At 42.8% G+C, this 19,928-nt stretch overlaps 1 protein-coding gene across 2 annotated transcripts in view; it reads right to left on the bottom strand.

Moving 5' to 3' along the window:
- Positions 1-19,928, bottom strand: part of LOC134534990 (nostrin) — a 172,245-nt gene that overhangs the window by 115,896 nt on the left and 36,421 nt on the right. The window contains exon 1 of one of the 2 annotated variants that reach the window (XM_063373786.1): positions 3,314-3,411. The exons of the other annotated variant lie outside the window; for it this stretch is intronic. The gene's annotated coding sequence lies outside the window, so the exon portion shown is untranslated. Of the gene's footprint in view, positions 1-3,313; positions 3,412-19,928 lie in introns of those variants that run through there. 2 annotated transcript variants of the gene reach the window in all.

Here is a 19,928-nt window from a genome sequence, read left to right as displayed (position 1 = left end):
TAGACTGAACTAGCTCAAACATTTCAATTTAAATTTTATAAAATAATGCATCACATTTTTGGATGAAATTTTTATTTTTTTTTATTTTTGTGGATTTCTTAATTTTTTAAAAAAAATCCTGTAAATTTAAATCACACAAACACTCATTGAAGTTTTTTTTTTACTTTTGACGTGACAACGTCTAATAAATCGATGAACGCCGGCTGCACGCACGAAAAAGTGTCCCGTAACGCACATAGTCCCGTTACGCTGTGTCCCGTTACGCTCATTGTACGCTTGCGCCGCATCTATCTCTCTTCCACTCGATTGGAACAACCATCGATTTGACTTTTTCGAGGCACATTAAACTTCAAACACTCCCATTCGTTTCCTACTTTTCCTATCATCGTCCTATCCTTAACAGAATAACACAGATTGGAAGAAGTTAAATAGCAAACATGTATAAAAGTTATAGTTAAAATAATCTCTTCGTTAAAGTAATAAACATATTTGAATTAATGAGTGCAAATAAAAATTAATTTACCAATTAAATTGTAGATTTCATTTGACTCCTTTGTGTCCATACAAAATAGTGATAATTCACACAAAGTGAATCCACGACATTTCCGCGTCTGTAAAAATCATCCAGAAAACATCGTAAATATATGATTACTGGGTTAATAACTTTGAACACGAACCCACAAAATTTTCTCGGCTTGTTAACAAAACCTCAAAAAACTTGTTATGTCTACGGCAAATGCACTTTCATTGTTTCCAGTACCTGTTAACCCTATCCATGATCTGAACACAGAACTAGGGAGTCGAAGTAGTTTCTTGAACTAATACTTTATTAGAAGTTCAAAAGTTCGTAAAACAGTTATTTCGAACAACGTAACAGACAAGTTTAAGGGAAGTAAGAACCCAAGAAAATTGTTTGGTAACCTTGTCTCCACTCGCACCTCATTCACTATTTTATATTACATTCACCCCTCCCCCCTATAAATCTGTTTCAATATTCCATAATTTCGATTAGACTATCACGCACAGCAAGCCATTTCTGCATTAATTTTGATATTTTTAGATGGTTGTCAAAGCTTAAATGAAGTATTAATAATGAAATAATTAAATATTACTAATAATGAAAAGCTTGCCTGATACAATTATTCAAATCACCATAGAGTAGAATACAATGTGAAAATTATATATATACGTATATTAAATTCTATAAGAAAAAGATTACTTGAGATTATATTCGCTTAGTGTTCACTTTAAGAAATTATACTATACAAATATGTGAAAGTACTTTTTGCCTTTCTTCAATTCTTACAAAACATTTTTTTTCTTACTCGCCGCAAGTTTATGCTGCATCTGCACTTTTCTGTCGGTCGAAGCGAGGTCATTAAATCCGCATACACACAATACAAAAACGGAAATCGGGTAATGAATCGGCCATGGCTGGGACCAGGTATTTTTTCGTGATAATACTTCCAGACAAGATGTGTGTTAAAACTGTGTAGCATTGCCTGTGTTTAGTGGTTGGCTGGGTTAGTTTCAGGTGCGTGTCTACTGTCAACACACCAATCACAGCCATCCTGAATGGCCCGGCCAAATAGGGCAATGGCTTCTCTGGCAGATGGCCGCCAATTTACCTGTAAACAATCGCCATTGCAGGCAAACCTTATTGCAGTCTAGTGAGCGATCAGTTTTTTTTTTTTTTTTTTTTTTTTTTTTTTTTTTTTTTTTTTTTTTTCCCGCGAAAAGTACACGCCCCCAGCCATGGCTTTTCGTACGGAATCGTAACAGCTTTTTTGACGTGACAACGTCTAATCAATCGATGAACGCCGGCTGCACGCACGAAAAAGTGTCCCGTTACGCTCATTGTTCCGTTACGCTGTGTTCCGTTACGCTGTCGGCGAGTGCAGTAATAATAGGTTATATTACAATCGACTAAAAAATTATGGTGATTCATACAATTGATGATAGATAGATATTTTATTACAGTTTATTTATATTAAAACTTGTTCATAATTATATTTAAAATTTATAGCTAAACGCCAGTTTTTAAAATTAATTACAAGTCATCTACACGTGTACTGTTTCGTCGACTGTTTATAAAGTGAAGTGAAAAGTTAATGTGGTTTTCATTGCTTATTACAACAACAATTTCGGCAATAAAGGTTAATTATTCTTGCATTTTAAAAATCTGATTGCTAGTATAATTTGAAGTATTTATTCTTTTATTATTAAAGTAAAAATGATTCAATTTTATTCATAAAAATATGCAATCATTTCATCAATGTTTTGTTATGACGTTGTCACGTTAAACTATCGTCCGTAAACCGACTTTACAGACAATCATTTTTTTTTCTGGAGCGATTTCGGGGTTCGAACCTGGGTCCGCAGGAATGCGAGTTCAACGTTCAACCGTTGCGCCACCTCGCTTGGTTTGAGTTCTTTGAAAAAAAAATGTAACATGTAGGGGAAAAAAAGGTCTATAACTGTTATCTGCTGTGGAAACACTTGCTACTTCTTCGTGGCTGCTCCACATCTGGTGACAATGTGGTCGCTCTGACTTGTCGGAGACTCGATGACGTGCGTCAGCCGGTTAACGCACAAGGAGTCGCCTGAAGGGGGTGGGGGGGGGGGGGGGGGGGGGGAGCATTCTATTCTTGTAACACTCAGAAGATATTTTTTCCCCTTCCAAGTCGGATAATGGTACGCGGGCGTCCAGGGAACCCGGAGGAAAGCCGGGGACAGCATGTGGTACATCGTACTGAGGCCGGGCACTTGGTGTGGTAGTGGTCAGCTTCCACACTGACATCAGACGCGGCACGAAGCCACGGGACGACGACAGAAAACGACTGCTCCAACTTCGTCGCGAGCAAGCAGACTGACAAAACTTTTGTCAACAATAAACACAGACAAACAAAAACAACACGGCGACAGACAGAGGAACCCGACTAATAAAAATGTTTACAACTTTACACACTAAGAACTTTAAAAAAAAAATCCTTGGATGGGTACGTTAGTTAAGATAACCAATTCTATCCGTCATACAGCTGTTGTTTGCATCAAACTTCCCCACAATCAACTGGTTCACCCTACACTAACAGAATTTTCAGGAATCTTCTGAAGTCCAAATTTCAAAAGATTAATGCCACTGCTGGACTGCTAGAAAAGGACTGAGATACACTCCATCAGCGCTGAGTACCGGGTGTTTACAGACGAAGGCTCTGCTTGTTAGTACAACAATCCTAAACTGGTTCAACTCAAGACGGAGTACAGGGTGGTCCTCGCGCCCTTCACGGCGAGGAGCGAGAGAGAGACGGCTCACCTCCGGCACGTGCCTGCTCCTCCGGGCGCCGTCCCGCCGCCGGGCCCCGCGGCGCCGCACCACCGCCGCCTCCGGGGGCGAGGCCTGCACGGCCTGCGCGCGCGCCTGCCGCCGCACCGCCGCCCCCAGCCGCCCCCGCTCCTCGCTCCACCAGCCCCGCAGCAGCCGCCACGCGCGCCCCGCCAGCAGGGGCCGGCGCCGCGGCCGGTGCGCGCGGTGCTCGCGGTAGTCCAGGTCCTCGTAGTCCGCCTCCGGGGCGCCTCGCGCCACCTCGTAGCACTCATAGTCGGGCGCGAGCGTGCTGGCGGGCGTGCCGGGCCGCGGCGAGGCGTAGTCGCCCTCCCCCTCCCCCGCAGCCTCCCTCGCCTCCCTCACCACGATGCGGATGTTCTCGCTGGACGCGCCGTCGCACGGCTCCTGCCGCACCTCCAGCGCCAGCGAGCTGCGCTTCCTCTCGCCGCCCGGGAACGAGAAGCTGATGCGCGGCAGTGGCTCCGCCGGCGCCGAGTCGGGCGGGGGCGGCAGCGGCGCCGACACGGCGGGGCGCGGCGGCTCGGGGGCGGCGTCTTGCGGCGGCGGCGGCTCGCTGTGCGCCGAGGACCGCCACGGCGCGCGCCACCACATCGTCTCTTGTCCGCGGCGGCGGCGGCGGCGATAAGGCGCGGAGCGGGGCGGTGCGAGTCGCGCGCCGGGCGGGGCGGCACTGGCTGGCTGGCGGCGGCGCGCGGAGCGTCGCGGCGCGGGGGCGGCGGGCAACAAGGGCGTAACTGCTGCGCGGCTCTGGCCGGCCGCCTCGCCAGCGCCGCGCAACTCTCCATGCGTAGGGCCATGCAGATTTCGCGAAAAGATTTTGTGACCAGCTGAAAGTTAAAACACTGTAGCATCGTCTGTGTTTCGTGATTGGGTGAGTTTCTTCCCAGGTACATGTCGATTGTAACAACACCAATCACAGTGATTCAGTGCGGAAGCAAACGCGTCTTGAATGGCTGGGCCAAACAAGGCAACGACTTCTCTCGCAGACGGACGCCAATCACAAGGAAGGAACCGCTGGTGCGGGTATACCTAGTTGCAGTCTAATAGGTGTGCATATCTTTTCGCGAAAAATGCCTGCCCCTATCCATGCGTCAGCCCGTAACCGCAGTATCTGCCTGTCGCGAACACGCCAGGTGCGTCGCGGATAGCCGAGTCCGGCCGCGCTCAGAGTCGAGAGAGGACCCCTCTTGAAGCGAGCATACACGGCCCACCAGCCACCATTCTGCTATCACTCGCATCCTAGAGGTAACCCCGCAGATTAAAAAGTAAAGAAAAACTGTTATTTGAACAAAATGTTGTTTTTTTTTTTTTTTGGTTTAAGTACTTATGTTTGTAAAGCAACGAAAATATTTTGAAGCCCGAGTATTCTGTTCAATTAATTACAAGAACCGTAACATTATAATTAATTTTTTTTTAAATATATAACACTCATACCATGGTCAATGGACTCGGGATGTTGCGATAGATGGCACTTAATTTTAACTACGATTTAGACAATTATTATGGTAAAGTGTCGCTTCCAGAGAGAAGGTCTGTCTTCCCTCTTAGCAGCGACCCTCTTATGACGTTGCAAGCAAATTCTTGAAATATTACAAACCATTTTCGCAGAGCTTGCAAACACCTTTGTGGAAATGCAGCCTTTTTTTTTGGGTTGAATTTACAGCATTTTTCTTTTACTTTTACAAAAAAAAACTTTGACGCTACACATTTCATTTTACTGCGCTTAGGTGTGCATGTATGTTGAAATTTATATCTTATGTGAGCACAAGAACCTTACACATATTCTGTACTAAAAAAAAACTCGTACCAGCCTCCCTTGTTTAATGATCAGCGTGGCTATCATTGCTCTACGCAGAGTCGTGTGTTCGAATGCAACACAGTAAGGTTATTAGTAACTTCCCCACTAGCCTCACGCAAGCGCTTCCGTCGAGGGTAGTCAGCTAGAAGGGAGGGCGAACGAGTGCTCTATCGCCCGTGGGAGAGGGGGGTTTGCGTCGTTCACTTCCGGTCCGGAAACCAACCTCATCAAGCCAGTCAATTTTGCAGCAAACTGAGAAACGTGTGTGTGTGTGGCTAATATAAATCGTGTGAATAGTCTATCGACTGCACTGTTAATAACTTTCATCTTCAATTTACGATAAACTCTGGTTACAAATCACCCAGGGATCTTCTTTAATTTACGGCTTTCTTCGTAAATTTACGGACACTGATTGTACTTACTTTTAATATGAATCCAAAATAATGTTCTTGGTATGTTAACAAAACATTTTTTAAAAAAAACTGGTTAAGTCTACAGAAAGAACACTCTTTTTTGTCCACCTGTGAATCTACCTTCGTCTGAAACAAAACATACAACTCGGAAGTCGAGATACGGCGTAGTTTCTACGAAGATTCAGGTGTTTGAAATTACGAAAAATTCTTCGTTTATTTGAGTTCAATTCTTGGTTGGAAAATCCGCAAATTTGCTGTAATTTCAAACAGTGTGGTCACTGCTGAAATCGTTCCATTTGATTGATTTTAAACGGGCTTTGATGCAGGATTGCCGAAATGGTGAAGAATGGATGTACCTGACATTTCGCCAGTTTCGTGTGGTCGGCGGTCGAAAGAGCAGTCATTAGCTCCGAGGTCACGTGGCGGGAAACGCAGCGAGAAACGATCAAGGCTCGCCGAGAGAGCGAGTAGAGAGAGGACCATCACTCTTGCAATAGACTTGCAAGGTAGCAATCACCAAACTTCATTACCAGCCACAGATCGTGGTAATGCTGAAATCACAATAGTACGACCTGGCGCGACGTGAAATACGCGATGCGGCAGCAAAACATCGCCTCACTGCGAAATGCGACTCATAAAATATTAAACTATCACACCGTCGACCTAACCGACCAAACTTAAATATTTTAATTTTTTACATTTTTGCTTCAAGTTCCTCGTAATTATTTTCTACGTGTCATCTCCAAGTTTTATAACCGAGAAATTTTTCAATGAAACGCTGTTACCATTTCTGCAAACATCTTAACAAACGTAAAAGGTTATGTTATAGTAATCAGTCATAAGTGTGTGTTTATCTTACCTTGGAATAAGAAAAAGGTAGCAATTTGTTACAACTAGTAGTAAGTATGGAGTTTGAAGTTTTTTGTTTTTTATCTCTCCTGTGAAAAAAATGCTAATTAGACCAACGAACATAAAATGTGTCTTGCCAATACCTATGCAAATGTAGGCCTAATAGGACATCCATCAATGTTTACAAGTTTTGAAAATCGACATTTTTCAGAAAAAAGTACTTATGTTTGATTCTAATCTAACATTAATTCAAAAACCCACTGTGAGTGAACATAATTTCAAAGAATTCACAGATAAATTCAGCCAAGTAAACAAAACCTTAAAAATGACACTAATTGTAATATTATTACCAACGCACCATATTTCGAAAACAAAATTCTGAAGCTCATTTTAGAAACGTCGTACTCGCGACGCGAAGGAAATAGAATATTATACAGCGTGTCCATACAAGAATCTCCCAGTTTTAAATTTTAATAGTATCAACTGCGAGCGTTGTTAGTGTGTTGGTTCAAGGTCACAATTAAAGAGTAAGTCAAACAGTTTTAGACAAGCGCATGAGCGAGTACTGCTTGTTGTTTTCTCGCCTGCAGCGCCACCTTTGTGAAAGAACCTGTAAACTTTATTTGGCAACAGGCTGGATCCCCTCCCCATTGGAATCTCTTTGTACTAGAGTGGTTGAACGTCGAAGTCCCTGACCGTTGGATTGGTCGTAATGGTCGAGATGACAGAGCTCTTTTTCGCTGGCCACCAAGTTCACCTGACATAACGCCATGCGATATTTTTTTTCCCTTTGGGGCTTTATAAAACATCGTGTCTACGTTCCGCCGCTATCTAATGATTTGCCAGAGTTGAGACAAAGAATTGACGTGTTAACCAAAGTGTGGTAAGAACTTGACTTTAGGTAGGATTTGTGCTGCATAACTAAAGGTGCACTAGGTTAGTTTACATTCAATTTTATGTGTGATTTGTGGTAAACAGTCTAAATTAAATTGTTATAATATACCATTAAAACAGGGAGATTATTTCATGGACACCCTGTATTTCTGACAGGCAAGCCTGTCACGTACGTGATTTTTGATGCGCTGCCGTCACAGATGTGTCGAACGTGATTGGTTGGTCAAAAAAAAAATTATTTGCATCGCGTTCATCGCGTCGCGAATGTCGCGATATTGTGATCACTGCATAAACTGCAGTTTATAACTTTTCCATGGGTTACGTGATATCTCCGACTCAGCTCACAGCTTTACCTGTATTAACAGTCTGGGTGCGTTTCAGTTCAGAACTTTCGTTCCTACATCTGGTGATTTTCTCGGTGCTTTCGAAAAATGAAAACGAAGACGAAATTCTAAACTTATTTAAGGAATCTGATTCCCATAACTTTGAAATCATAATTTTTTATTTTATTTTAGTCTGTGTAGACCATCGTACAATTTCTGTTCAACAAAACGTAAATAACAAACTACCAAGCTTTTGTGAAAAACAGCTAGCAGGCTTCGCAACCCTAGTCTGATAAGATATTTTGTCCCTCGACCATGAACACAATGGCGTACGCAGGGGAGAAGGTGGGGAATACAAATTCCTAACAAATTCTAAAATCATATATCATGCTCACCAACAAAAAGAAATAATTTTAAAGCAAACATCAGGCAAAGAGGTTCTATCCCCCCTCCCTTCCGAAGTACAATTCTGATTACGCTCCCGCCTGAAGATGCCTCCTGCGATACGGAGCGAAACGTCGGTGCACACAACCACAGCCACGTAAGCCGATACAGCTGGACGTTCACGACCACGGCAGCGGAGTGGCGGAGGCGGGCGCTAACCACCGCAAGCAAGCGTCGTGTCGAGTGGTAATTGCTAGTGCCGCCTCGTGTGAGTACCTGCAACACCAGCAGAAGGCATCCGGAGCACGTGTGCATTACGCAAGTTTAGAACGACCAAACTAAACGTTCCGTGTGAAGCGTGCAAACAGTTGAAAACTGCAGTAAGACATGTTAGGAAAAAAAATCAAATACTTGCTCACTAATCAAAGTACGTAGGTGATTGTTAGAATTAGTTTTTTTTATTAACTAAAATAAGTATTTTCAAGGCAGTGAATCCAACACTCGCCAAAGAAAAATATTAAGAGCAACCAATAACCATAAGTACCATAACTATGGTGATGAACCTACTTACACACCATGACTATGAAACGTGTTTCATTTCATCTAAACGTGGTAGAGATTTTTTCGGCGTGGAATGCGATTATTTTTTACATTCAGTTTTTAATGTGTGTTTCCTTTTTTAGTGAGCCAGGTTAGCCCATCTTTCCCGCGACGTGTCGAAGTCTAGTGTCATGCTGCGCTGTTAGAAATTAGAGTAGATTTACGCACTTTTTAGCGAAGTAATACCCTCAAATAAACGAAGAAGTCTAAGTAATTCCAGATAATTTGATCTTCGTAGAAACTACGTAATTTTCGAAATTGTTCCGTTGTAAACAAGGTAAATACACGTGCGGAAGAAAAAAGGTTTTTGCTGTGAACTCAAGACGTTTTTTTCCATTTTTTATTAATATGATTCTTGTTCAATGTAAATGAACTCAACACACGTAAACTTAAAAATAAAGCTGTAAATGATCGGTGATCATTGGATAGTTTGTAACCAGCGTTTTTCGAAAATTTCTAACAGTGTGTAATCACAATAACTCGACAGCAAACTGTCGATTCATTGTGAACATGCGAAATTTAAGTAGCGTGCAAAAAAGCAGATACAAACTTCAACATATAAAATGTGTTTGTTATTACATTCTCATTACGTATGCGACAACCATCAATGTTTACAAGTTTGTTTAAATGGAACTGTCTGAGAAAACGTTTTTGTCTACAATTTAATATTTATTCGGAAATATCTTTGTACCTGAACATATTGAAAGATTTCATAAACGGTGCGAGACATTTTCGGAATACTCCCCCCCCCCCCCCCCCCCCTTCCACTAGGGTTGGTTTAAGCGCGGGCTGATTGCTTAACCTGCGACGTACGGGACACGATCAAAAAACGATAACGCGATAAACAAACTCGGTCCACTCTCGCATGGTAAAGACAAAAAAAAAATCACACCTATTTAAATTATTTGCTTTTCGCTATTTTTTCTCCAACGAGAGAACCAGTCAATTATCTCAATGTAGAAAAAAGTGTGTGCAGGTCCGTCCATAAAGAACTCACGAGTGAAAGAACGCGGAAAACAGTTTAATTATAGCTTAGACGGCGATCTATCACTTCTAGGACAGCAAAGCTAAATGCTCCCGGTTCCTGCATGCACACGTCGGTATTTGCAAGAAATCAATTTTGCAAGAAAATCGCAGCTTTTGTGTGAAAAAAGTAACAGTTTTTTTTGCGTCTTCACAAACTACTAAATTATAAAATATGTTAATTTGACAAAAAATGTATTTGTTTGTAGAAATTTGTCAATATTAGCCTGATAACACGGACTTAAGTACCTTACCGAAGCGCAATTGCGTGGCGTATCTTCAGTTGTAGGAGCACTAGGTCGTTAATTGACTGCAACGGACTGAAGAGACGACCTTGAGTCTGATTGGTCAGTTCGCGAGGTGTGAGGTCTCGCAATGATAAGGATTTTCCACGTACACAGTGGCTACTGAGCTACGATTGGTGCTTTATGTTCCGCCACATTGCTGGACAGTTAAGACTGTTTGACAGTCGGTGCAATCTAAATTGAAAAACAGGAAGCTGCTTTAAGTAGGAGAAATACGGCTACAAAAATAGTAGAAACGTCTCCACTGTAATCAATAAAATTCGACTGATTATTTTAACGAAACATAACCCTGGTTTTCAAAAGATTTCCAGTAATTTTATTTTTTCCCCCCCGACTAAGCAGCATATTTCATTACCTTAGCCACTGGTTATCGGTGAATTCCACTAAATTGTCGGTGATCAGAAGGTTGTTAGTTACGGACAGGAAAAAAAATATCGCTGTTTCGATTCCCTCTGGGATAGATTCCACAGACCTCTGCATTCTCGGGTACATGTTCCTTACACATTGGCCGTTGTCTCAAATACGCATAGTCTGTCATGTCAGTTGTCTCAAATGTATCCTATACAACTTGCTCTGCCAGAAGTGTTTGTAAACAACTTCAAGTGGTTTTCAGTGCTCGTTAACAAACAGAAGAAGCGTAAAATTTAAGTATTCGAATTTTAGCCTATCGCGAAACGAATTCGCAATTTATTTTTTCCCTGTCTTTACTATTAAGACAAAGTTTTAGTGAAAAAATATTTCACTTGATTAAACCACTGAGAGCGTGCACATGGAGTTCCGCTCCTGGGCGCATTTAGCTTGGTGCGTGATAAAGATTGTGGGGAGGGGGACGGCGAATCAGCGATCAGCTGTGGGAGGGCGTTCGTCATTCGAAAGAGGTCACTCGAGGGAGACGGACGTCCGGGCTGCTTGCCGCCCGTGTCACAACTCTCTCTCTCTCTCTCTCTCTCTCTCTCACACACACACACACTCTCTCTCTCTCCCCCCCCCCCCTCATTTTCCCCTCGCCGCCACACGTACGATTGACACATATTGTGTGACTTAATATAATTGAAACTAAGTTACAACTACGTCACCCAAACCCGCGACTATCTCACAGTACTTTTTTATTGGTATCTTCGTGTGATACCAAACTATATATTCACGTAATTAAGTGTTACTTTGATTATTTTTTCAAAAGTAATTTACAAACAAGTAAAGACATTTTTTTAAAATAAAATTGTTCCTTTCAAGTGAAAAACACTCAAGACAATTAAAATATAAAATTTTGCTGCAATTTTCGTAAGAAATATTCAGTATCGCGTACTATATGTATACTATATATACTATATGGGATATATTGTTACGATTCACTGCGGGTTCGCAACGATTCACTGCGGGTTCGCAAAGGATAGCCCAATGAAAGATTTTTATCACACAGTTTTATTTATTGCCACTATTTACATTAATAGCTAATAATATAAAAATGCAAATTAATCAATTGAACTTAAAAAAATGTTGCTTCCTCCAGTCACTCGTTTCTCACAATCCTCACGCCTCGCTGGGCCGCACCTCTGGCGCAACTCTCGCCGCAGCACCCCTCGTGGTCCTCTGTCGCAGGACTCCGTCGCCGCACTCCGCCGCCGCCGCCGCACTTCCCCTTCGCCGAGATCCCACTCGACGACTTGCTCGGAACTCCGCCGCGCCCGCAACACTATCGCCCGGAACTGAACTCTTCGCCCTGGAACCTTCGCCCAGGGACTTCGCCGCTCTATCGCCCGGAAACTCCGCCGCGGGAAAACTCCCGACTTCACTCTGAACTCCACTGACTCCCTGCCCTGGCGTCCTCGGGCATATATATAGGCCCCGGCGCAATTCCAGAACTCACGAGAGCGGCCGGGGCCAGTCGCGTCGTTCCGAGCCGTCCCGACGGCAGAAATCTCTCGATAACACGTGTCGGCGGCTCGCGCAACTCCGCAGCTGGCAGGTTTCGGATGTCAAACTAACAGTGCCGCGCGGGGGGAGCGGAGGGCTGGAGGGAGATAAAGCGGCAACCCAGGTATATATATATATGCAAGAATAATCATAGCCACGTTTTGTACAAAGTGACAATGTCTTTCTTGTAGTATTACTAAATATTTCTTGGCAACTGGTACATGAGGACGCGGCCAGGAGGGCGAGGAGGAGGAGGAAGCTGGAGGCGGGAGGCCGCCGCGCTGGACCGCCGACGGCGACGCGAGCTCCACCCGCACTTACTCGCAATTACGTTCCCCGCCTGCAGCTTCTCGGCAAGGCCGACACAGGGCAATTAGACTGCAGACTGTATATTCCGGCAGCAAGGAGCAGGTGTGCTGCACGTGGGAAGGTGCTCATTACACACGACGGCTCCAGCGTCGGTGTATGACGGCCAGTGCTCGGCCGTCAGCCTCGGGAAGGCTGTGCAGGCCACGAGCGTAGGGACTAGACAAACCAGCGGGTCGGGTTACCTCCACGGCTCTACGGCCGGTGTCGCGCCATGTTCGGTCGGACCGGAGCGGTTGCCAGGTTTACACGCGGTGACATATTTCTCCTGGATCAGTTATTTGAATACTCAGTACCTAGGACACGTTGTGAGAAGCACCTCATCATTGAAGGGGACGGCACAAGGAGGAGAAATTCGTGGCTGAAGGACATTTGGAGTTGGTGCAACTGCACATCAGAGGAAGCTCTCAATGCTGTTACATCGCACGTACTCATAGTTACGTTCTTGCTAACGTAGTTAAGAAAAACAATTAATTATGTGAACATTAAATAAAATGTTTACAAATCTGATACGAATTATCAGGAGATCCGGATCAAGGCGATTTTACCTATTAGTAGAGACCGGAAAAATTCGCGAATTCATTTCGCGATAGGCTGAAATACAAATCGTTATACCTCAGTGCTGCCTCTGCTATTGGTTCACAACTCACCTGGATGACTCTGGGCCAATGAGAAACACCCAACCAAAGCTTTGTCGAATCACAGGCTGCTACGCTGGAATGTCTCACAAGACAGCAGCCAGTGAGTGGGTGGCATTTGACCGAGTGTACGTAGAACTATGGAGTTCATCCTGCAGGTCATTGAACCCGCGAATTTTTCCGGTTCCTACCTATTAGTTCAACCGCTACGCTTACAGGTCTCGTTGCAAATGAATGACCACTCTCAAAGCCACAAATGAAGAGCTGCTGGGCGACTGGCGACTTAAGCAGTTGTCGCACGGACTCGCCCTCGTCGCTAATTGCCGTGGGCGAGGAGGGAGCCTTGACGTCAGCGTCTGGCAGCAGCTGCGGCGCGCGAGGGGCTGTGCCCCAGGGATCCCCGCTGCACCCGGGGGTCGCCGGGTCACGTGGTGTTCGCGACACTCGGCGATCACGTCTGGTGCCGCAGTTTCCCGATTGTTTGGACTCACTTGATGCAATAATTTCAAATTACAGTTACAAAATCAAAATTAGTTTAAAAAAAAATCTATGTAGGTAAATAAAAATGAAAATTTTTGTTGGTTACAACTCTTTTATCTCCGAAAGTTCTTCACCAATTGCTTTGAAATTTCGACACAACTTTGCATTCGAATACGCGCGTGTTTTTAAATACCTATGTCACGCCTGTGACAAGTCAAAAGATAGATAAAAATACAGATAGGTAAATATAAATACGTATACATAAATGGATGTTTGTGTGTTCGTCTTATGTTTTGTAAAGATAAAGATATAAATAGGAATATATATAAAGAGATAGAGATATAGAGACACAAAGAGAGGTATGAAGAGATAGAGGGAGGTATACCTACAGATACAGAGATATAGATAGGGAATTGTACTAAGTAATTGATAGAAACATAGATACATTGAGATATATATATATTTTTATGGAGAGCGCTATATATATATAATTAGTGCACTATATAGAGGGACATATATAGAGTTTCTTTGTATGGATGTACCTACTTCAAACAAATTGCAAATATATATATATATATATATATAATACGGGCATAGCAAAGCATGCGGGCATTAGCTAGTGAGTGTGTGTGTACATACACACATACCTTTCTCATTTACAAACATAGATTTTAGGTGACCTAGCCAAAAGAAGAGTTAGTAAGGGAGTTGAGGGGGGCTTAATCAGTTAACCATCGCTTAAATTTTTTTAAAAAAATTCTATTCCAGACTGTTCATGCGACCGACTGGTGTCGTCAAGTGATAGCCACAGATTTTTGTACTCGAGCTCACGAGACGCTGTACCATTCCAACTGTTTCGCTGAATCTGCGGCGCGCGGTTGGAGTGGTCTCCCTCCAGAGGTGCGAGGCTCAGAATCACTCTCGGCAGTTCACAGCCGGGTTAATTCATCCACAGATGTTTATGTAGACATACGTATAATGTGTATATCTACCTTTATTTTACATTATTGTATGAATTACATTTAGACCTACGTTATTTATTAAACGTTTATTACTTACGTTAGTTTATTTTATATTTTATATTAATTTATAATTTCTTGATTTTAGGTTTAAAGTTATTAGTTAAGATAAAATTGTCAAGAATTGCAGTAAGTTTTGTAATGTTATTTTTGTAGTTGGCCAAACTGTTAAGTGCAGAAGAAGGCTTAAATACTTAAGGGGGAGATAGAAACCGTATACGCCATCTTGATGTCAACATATTGCAAGATATAACCATTTTCTATAGTTTAGTTTTCAAAATCTGATTTTGTTACAGCGTAGTATACAATTCAATGAAATGCTTTAAGTTAATAGTGACCGGTAGTTTTCATTGTGAACACTCTTAAAGTTTAGTATTGAATTAAATTTTGTATTATTTTCGAACTTGCTATTATTCCTTCCTTCCTGCGTACACTGGTTAACAGTGATTTCATACCTCACGACGAATGGCAGAAAATCCGCCAAAAGTTACCAAAAATTGCAAATTGCATCCAAACCATTTTCACCAACTTTGCCTTTAACGAGGGAAACACCCAAATGTTAATTTGACCAAAAAGGTACTTCAATCAAATAAAAGTTTCTTAAGCACGAGGGAAAAGATGCGAAAAAATAAATTAAAAAAATAATTACAAAATATTGACAGTATTACTACAGCTGTAGTAGGTAATACTGTCAATAAACGCTATTTTTTGGTCTTCGAAAAACTCTTAATTGTTTTTTATCAGCCTTAGCGAAGACAATTTTTCACATTTAAATTGTGTTATAAAAATTGTTTATATGTTTCCCCCTTAAGCACGCCTTAAAGACGATGATAAATAAGTAGAGACATGCTGATTTCGCGAAAAGATTTCGGGACTAGATGAAAGTCAAAACACTGTAGCATCGTCTGTGTTTCGTGATTGGGTGAGTTTCTTTCAGGTCATTTCGATTGTAACAACACCAATCACAGTGATTCAGTGCGAAAGTAAACGCGTCCTGAGTGGCTCGGTCAAATAAGGCAACGACTTCTCTCACAGACGGCCGCCAATCACAAGGAAGACACCACATTTGCGGGTATACCTTGTTGCAGTCTAATAAGTGTTCAGATCTTTTCCGAAATCTTCATGCCCCTATAAATAAGTAAATAAAATTACACGGAAGTGCTCGCAGTAAGGTGATCTCGCTAAACATTGTTTGTCCTTCGGAGGATAGGTTTTGAAAAGTACGGAAAGGGTCGCGAGCCGACAGGAGCAGCCAATGGCATGCGCCGGCCCGTGACTGATGCCCAATCAGCGTGAAGCGGAACACACGTGTCCTTCGCACGTTACGTTCACATTGCCGAGTCCGGCTCAACACTTCTCCCTGTTTCAGAACATGCTATCCATTAACTTGGACGCCTAATTGCCTCATCGGCTTCACGTGGTACACGATTAATTACCAAATATTTGTTAGTACTTAAACCCGAATATACATATAGCTATCATGTGTTCACGTATATCACGTAGTAATTAATTACATTTGTCCTTAACATTAAAGAACGCGAGCATACTTTCACCATTATTTCTCCTATTTTTTTTATTCTAATATTCCGTTCCTTGAAGGCAGTCGAGGCGAAGTAAGGTCGCTATCTATAACACAGAAGTTGCAAAGTGGTTATAGGCAGTGAACAGCAGTACCCACGTAATGTTTGCAAGACTACAACAGACGTACAACCACATGAAAATCGACTAGCTTCTGAAGTTTTTTTGCCATGCCGATGGCAAATATCGAACAGTATGAGGCTGCCTCTCAAGGTCGTAGATGGCCTTAAACTGTTAAAGCTGTTTTGTGATTTGGCTCCCAAAGTATTTTTAACATCAGTAATATTATATATTTTTTTTTATAATTTGTTTCTTTACGGAACTTCCCGAATATTATATTGAATTTAGGGGTTTAAGATGTAGTTATATATACACACACACACACACACACACACACACACACACACACTACATCCATGATGAGGCTACTAGACAAAACAAATTCATTACTCAAAATATTACACTACTGCACTCCCTTGAGACATCTCTTAGAAATTGGATTTTGTTCATAACAATACAAACTAATATTTGCCTACAAATGGGTCGTGTCTAACGGACACATTTGATGGAAAACGTCCACGGGCAATTTTTTGGGGCAAAATATTTACATATTTTCATAAGTGGCATTTATCAATTTTTTCTTTTCAACTTAGTATCATAAAAGTTTCCATTTAGGCAATATGAAAAGTACTAAATCACTGAAATGCTAGTCCTCCATCCCCCGCCCTGAACTTGATGTTAGTTGTGTTCATTGAAAGTTCCACTCCAATTCAATTTTAAAAGGTTGTGTTTAGTCTGAAACTGTTTCATAAACGAGTTATTATTTATTTTATAAAGGCCGTCGCCAGACAAGTGACGGACGAAGCTCACTTCCCGCGAACCCCAGGTGACAAACAGTCGCTAAACGGGCGCAGCTACTAGTAGCGAGAGGCTAGCCGTTACCCATTGCCACGCCGACCCGATGTATCTGTCTCACACACCATTTCCTGTCATTACTGGTATTTAGGGATTATTCTTGAGACTTTACAACGTTATCTCCACTACAATTCATGGTCCGTCACCAAATATATTTCAAGTAATTTTTATTAGTAGGGGCGTGTAATTTTTTTCTGCGAAATAATCTGATCGCTCATGAAACTGCCCGTGCTAGCGATTGTTCCCTTGTGATTGGAGACCGCCCGCAAGAGAAGCCATTCGGCCGGGTCATTCAGGGCGCGTTTGCTCCCGCACTGGATGGCTGTGATTGGTGCGCCGACAGCAGACATGCACCTGGAAGAAACCCAGCCAGCCACGAAACACAGACAATGGTGCACAGTTTTAACATAACGGCTGGTCAGGAAATCTTCTCGCGAAAAGTATACGGCCCTGTTCATTAGTAATAACGTAGGGACCGGAAAAATGTGCGGGTTCAATGACCTGTAGTATGAACTCCATAGTTCTATGTACACTCGGTCAAATGCCAGCCACTCGTTGGCTGCTGTCTTGTGAGACGTTCCAGCGTAGCAGCCTGTGATTCGATAAAGCTTTGGTTGGGTGTTTCTTATTGGCCCAGAGTCATCCAGGTGAGTTGTGAACCAATAGCAGAGGCAGCACTGAGGTATAACGAGTTGTATTTTAGCCTATCGCGAAATGAATTCGCGAATGTTTCCTGTCTCTAGAATATGTAGAGGTATGTGACAATTAGCAGCTGCTAGCGACGTCTAGCAGATGTCCGTGATGTGCGCTTGTCGTGACGGCTGTTGCGTGACCGACGGCCGGGAGAGCCCCAAGGTCACCGGGGGCGTCAGACGAACAGCGGCCCGCCACCCGCCCCCTCGCAGTGGCCGCCTTTTGCATTCGCGCCTTCGCATGCGCGCACGGAGCTATCAGTCTATGGCGCGGGTGTCTGTTGCGTGTTTGAAGTCAACTGTTCAGCAACTAGCTAACAAAACAAATTGTAGTTGTTTAATACCTACGTAGAAAATAACACTCGATAAAATACAATAACGTAGTAAGTGTTGCTTTTAAAAAAAAACATGATACCACCACAACTACGCGAAATTAGCGTCAAACTTCATTATAACCAACAGTTTTTTTTTTTTTTTTGCTGTGCAGATAGTAAATGGGGGCGAGGGGTCGTCCTCATATTCACTTCAAGAATTAACACGACTAAGATAGCACACACCAACTCCCCTACTTCTTACCTCCGTGGTTGAGAGCTGTAGTGGTTTTTTTTTCAATGCAGTTACACCAACCACTGCTGCTTCTTAAATTAACTGTTTTTCTCTTTTAGTATTCAGAGGCGGGATTTCAAATGCACTGCCTCCATTTTATCTTGTAAATAAAACATTCAACTTGTACTTTACTGCTCAGTGCAAGTTCACACCAAACATCAAGCAGAACCAAACTGTGGCAGTGACCTTGGAAAGCGTGACAAGGTTGGCAACCTCGCGCGAGCACGGCGGATTGCAGCGCCGTGAATAAAATGGGCCTTGCACATGGAGTTAGGAATTATTGTCAGGTGTCGCCATGCTGTGGCGTAGTTGAAGTCACTTTCCAACCTCGCCACTTCCATATTTCCACGCCAAAAACATCGCGGGAATGCCGCTACGTCTGACGATGGTTAGTAAGTATGAATTAGAATATCCGTTGTGGAATAAAACAATACATTTCATGAACGAAGTCGTTTAAAACTGTTTCCGCAATTCAGACATCACGCTTCAGCCAATGTTTTGGGCGTCTATGCAATGCGGCGCAACAATTAGCTTGGCATAGTTAGCACGCATGTGCAGACGTGGTCACCCCTGGCATAGCGGCCGGCAGTGAGAGTCGAGGCGATGACTCAGCACAGCGCAACGAAAATTACAACGTCCAGGAGTGGGGCAATCGATTATGAAGACGAAGAGGAAAGAGGAGAAAAAAACGGAAAAAAAAAACTAGAGTGAGACAACGTTAGGACTCTTTGCAGCCGGGTTTTTTTTTCCGTCGTCAAATTTGTTACAAGAGGGAACCTCCATTCTGTACTTGATTAAGTTTAATCGTTCAAGGGTGCTCTTGAAGTGAGAAGTTGTAATTCTAACGCACGTAGCGGCCATGCACCCATTTTTTTTTTTAATCGAAATGTTGAGAGAAATTTGTTTAATGCAAAATTAACGTTCAATCTGAGATAAATCACTGTGCGTGAACAATTAAAAAAATATATTTCAGAAATAATTTTAGAGAACAAAACCTTTCGAAATGAACGAAAAATAATGATAGTACGTTCTTTGAATGATTCTTGCAATGAAGATAACTGGTTTAAAAAGTTTTTTTTTGCATACTCCATTGTTGGTTGCACTGTATTTCATAGAGAAATATCAGTAATGGACAAATCAAATATAGAAACGCAAACACACAGAAAGAAAGCTTATTGTGTTCGTCCGTCACTGTTTTGTCCAAGGTCGGTTTTTTGTTTGTTTTTTTAATTTACCGATCCTGTTGGAACTGTCTCGTAGTTTTCAGTGAGATATTTTTTTTTTCTCTGTGCTGTCTATGGGTTTTAACTTTCGACATCAGCAGATTCTGGGTCGTTTTCTATTCGTAGGTTTTTAACCGTTACTGAGGTTTCTCTATGACTAGGGACCGGAAAAATTCGCGGGTTCAATGCCCTCCAGGATGAACTCCATAGTTCTACATACACTCGGTCAAATGTCACCCACTCATTGGCTGCTGTGTTTTGAGACGTCCCAACGTAGCACCCTGTGATTCGATAAAGCTTTGGTTGGGTGTTTCTCATTGGCCCAGAGTCATCCAGGTGAGTTGTGAGCCAATAGCAGAGGCAGCATTGAGGTATAACTATTTGTATTCTAGCCTATCGCGAAATGAATTAGCAAATTTTTCCGGTCTCTATCTATGACATGCAGTGTAACCAGAAATAGTGACGGTACGGAGGTCGAGTGTGAACCAGGCCTGTGGGCCACGAGGCTGGGAGGGGAGGGGAGCGGCGGCCCGTGGGAAGCGGCTCCGTTCCCACGAGCGAC

The sequence above is a fragment of the Bacillus rossius genome, chromosome 8 (genome assembly GCF_032445375.1).
Source record: "Bacillus rossius redtenbacheri isolate Brsri chromosome 8, Brsri_v3, whole genome shotgun sequence".
In the NCBI taxonomy this organism is placed as follows: Eukaryota; Metazoa; Arthropoda; class Insecta; order Phasmatodea; family Bacillidae; genus Bacillus; species Bacillus rossius.
Note: the sequence above shows the minus strand (reverse complement) of the source record. Positions and strands in the feature narration are given on the sequence as shown.